General features: G+C 47.4%; 1 pseudogene; it reads right to left on the bottom strand.

Moving 5' to 3' along the window:
* Window positions 1-216: 216 nt before the first annotated feature.
* Window positions 217-3,522, bottom strand: LOC102759607 (annotated as a pseudogene).
* Window positions 3,523-3,854: the final 332 nt, after the last annotated feature.

Below are 3,854 nucleotides of genomic sequence, written 5' to 3'. Positions count from 1 at the left end.
GGGCACAGGGTACATACAGGAATCAACCAATGAATGCATAAATAGGTGGGACAACAAACTGATGTTTCTCTTTCTCTTTCTTTTTCTCAGAAAAAATCAGTAGAGCTCTGAAGGTTCCAGTGCTGCCCTGAGAAGTGCAAGGAGCCAGCCCGAATGTGTCCTGCCATTCAATGCCTAGTCCACCCCCTCAGCGCCCACCCTCCCTGGAGGTAGCGTCTAAGCATCCTTGATGGCCAGCTCCCCATACTGCTCACCAGCAGTGATAGGGCCTCCAGGGAAGCCCTCAGGCTTTTGAGGCCCTCGATCTCAGCCTGGAATTGGCTGATGTTCTGGCTCTTTTCAGAAATCTCAGTATTCATGCGATGCAGGTCATCCCATGCTTCCCGGCCAACGCCAGCAGCTCATCATACTTGATCCGGTACATGATCGCAGCCTCAGCCCGGCTGCAGTTGGGGATCTCCATGTACTGGGCCTTGACCTGGGCGATGATGCCATCCAGCTCCAGGGAGCGGTTGTTGTCCATGGACTGCACCATGGATGTGTGAGAGGTCTGGACTGCAGGCCATGAATCTCCTCATACAGCTGCCTGTAGAAGTTGATCGGATCGGCCAGCCCTTCCAGGAGGGGCCCCAGCTCTGCCTTGCTCATGTAAGCTTCATCCACATCTTCTTCTTTTTAAAAAATCCTCACCTGAAGATACTCTTTCCATTGATTTCCAGTGAGAGTGGAAGGGAAGGAGGTGGCAGGGAGAGAGAGAGAAACATTGATGTGAGAGACACATCAACTGGTCACCTCCTGCACATGCTGTCACAGGGACTGAGGAGCCTGTAACAGAGGTACATGCCCTTGACTGGGGATCGAACCCAAGACCCTTCGGTCCATGGGCTGACACTCTAACCACTGAGCAAACTGGCCAGGGCCATCCACATCCTTCTTGATGAGGACAAATTCATTCGCCATCTCTGTGCGCTTGCTGATCTCATCCTCAGACTTAATCTTCAAGTCCTCCACCAGCCCCTGCATGTTGCCAAACTCTGCCTCCAGCCTCAGTTGGTCCTGGGCCAGTGTGTCCAGCTGCCGCTGGAATTTGTTGATGTAGCTCTCGAACATGTTGGCCATTGTACTGCGAGTCGTCTGCTGCTGCAGGAGGCTCCACTGGGTCTCCAGTGTCTTACTCTGCTGCTCCCGGCTCCGCACCTTATCCTCGAAGGAAGCAAACTTGTCGCTGAGGGTCTTGATCTGCTCCTTGTCCCAGTGGTGCACCGCCTGAATGTTGGGGTCCACCTCCAGCTTCAGGGGCCTCAGCAGGTTCACTTGGACAGCTGTGAAGTTCCCCACATTCCCAGCCCCGCCGTAACCCCCGGCCAGACTTACGTTGGCATCCAGGCCAGCTGGTAGCCGCTGCCCACCCGGGAAAAGCCGCTGTTGGTGCCGGGCCCACTCGAGCATGAGGGGCTGGTGAAGGCCCCGGGGAGGTCTCCTGGTCACTCTTGTGGACATCATGGTGGCCGGAGTGGAGGTGAGGAGGCTGAACCACACAGAGGTTCGAGAAGGAGCCAAAAAGCTGCTTCTAGTTGGTGTGATTTAACTTCGGGATAAAAGAAGTGAGGAAAATAAAAGCACCCTCCAAGGGTGCCTGTGAGACTAAGTCTAAGGGGGACCGATGTGGACTGCTTCTGTGGAGAGGAAACTGCTTCTGCCCAGTGGGTTGTGCATTTTTGACACTGCGCGAGAGCACTCGGCCAAGGGCCAAGGAAGTGAGTGGGGCTGAAAGTCCTGCCTGTACTCAGGCCAAACCACACACACAGGTCTCCCCAGACACATCGTGGGGCATTTTAAACAGACACAGGGAACTTCGAAAAGCCCAGCGTGCCAGGGCTCGTTTTCAGGGCCCCAGGTCTGTGGTGATTTTGCTCATGAGTGTGGACCCATGTGCCCATTTAGCCCTAATAAGACCAGAGCTATATGTGAAAGACATGGAACAGGGCATGAACCACTAATTGTCGGTATGCGTTTACTTCTCATGCCTGTATTTCTGGCATGAGAGGTGCTCACCCAAACGCAAGATGGAGGTAAATTTGAGGAGGATAAAGATGGGACAAAGCAGGGGACACACAGAGCTCACGTTTCCCTGCTTGTTTGTTTTTTTAAACTCAAATTCAAATATTTCCTTCATTTAACTGTTTAGAAAACGTACAACTGCTCAGCAAGACATTTTATAAAAACTGAAAAATGCTGTAAGTAGCAATTAATGTTCTTTCACGTAAAAAGATGACAAAAATTTTCACTTAAAAACTAATTATCTTAGTACTACAAGTTTATTTAATTCATAAGAAAAATTCTCAATTAGGAATCTTCTATTGCATACAAAACTGTGATTAGGGTTTCCAACACAAGGTGTCTCCAGGACTGGTCTCATTTTAGCAGTGCTCAGGCATCTGTTTAGGTGTTTCTACAAGAAGCAGAACTTCGGTGCTGACCTCTGCTAGCTGCTAGCTGCCCTGTGAAAATGAATTCACTGTGTCAATTTATCTGCTACGTCCTTTACAGTTTCTTCAATCTTCAGTTTATACTTTTCTCATTCACAGCCTTCTACCATACGCATTTCCCTATGTGTTTTGAGGCTTACTGCTTTTTCTTCCCACTTCTCCTTTTTATCCTGTAGTTTTTTGTATTCCTTAGAATTGAGTGCTTCCACTGCTAACTCCTGGTGAAGTGTCTCTTCTTCATCGGGATGTATATGTTTTGAAGAAGGTTGCAGTGTTTCTATAAGGTCATCATTATCTCTTTCTACATTATCCTTTTCAGACATAGTCTTTCTTTAAAATGATGCCATTTGTTTAACTCCTTAATTACTACATTCAACATAAGAACATGCTTTTCACTGTCAGCATTCACTATTTTTATGACGTTCTGAGACTGATCTTGGATATTAATTACTGTCTTCTTTCCTGTCAGCGTTGTTATAAGCATGATCCAGTTGCTTTCAAAGCAACATATTTTCACTCTGCAGGTGAGATAGACTCTCTGGTGATGATTCCTGTTTTCCAATGTCTTATTTACTTTCCTTGTTCCTTTTGATACGGGTGTTCAATTTCCTTCTCTTGACACTATTTTTGGCTGAGGTCTCTTGCTACACTTTCCAAAACTAATGTCTTTTCTTTGAGAGCATCTCCCCTACATTCTTTTTTTTTAAAATATATATTTTATTGATTTTTTACAGAGAGGAAGGGAGAGGGATAGAGAGCTAGAAACATCGACGAGAGAGAAACATCGATCAGCTGCCTCTTGCATATCCCCGACTGGGGATGTGCCCACAACCAAGGTAGATGCCCTTGGCCGGAATTGAACCCGAGACCCTTCAGTCCGCAGACTCTCTATCCACTGAGCCAAACCGGCCAGGGCAGCAAGTTTTAGCTCTTTTTGATGTCTGACAATGCTCATGATCCTGTACAGCAGTAGCCAGTCTAGACCGGTATGATTCAGCTTCTGCTTCCAGCCTTCCTCTGCTCTGTTATTCATTCTCTGGTTTTCAGTTTAGCATCTTCATCTCAGCCGTCAGAACTTCAGGCTGTCCATTATATTGAAATATTGTTTTTGTTAATGTTTCCTCATTCAGTTTTGTCGTCTTTTTTTTTAAAATTAAATCTTTATTGTTCAGATTATTATATTAGTTACTCTTTTTTCCCACCATAACTCCCCTCCACCCAGTTCCCACCCCATCCTCCGCCCTCACTCCCCCCCCACTGTCCTCATCCATAGGTGCACGATTATTGTCCAATCTCTTCCCTCATCTCCACACCCCTTTCCTCCTGCCCAAGAATAGTCAGTCCATTCCCTTTCTATGTCCCTGC

Source organism: Myotis davidii, unplaced genomic scaffold (genome assembly GCF_000327345.1).
Source record: "Myotis davidii unplaced genomic scaffold, ASM32734v1 scaffold2305, whole genome shotgun sequence".
Lineage (NCBI taxonomy): Eukaryota > Metazoa > Chordata > Mammalia > Chiroptera > Vespertilionidae > Myotis > Myotis davidii.
The sequence above is the reverse complement of the archived record's forward strand: the minus strand, read 5'-3'. Positions and strand labels throughout refer to the sequence as shown.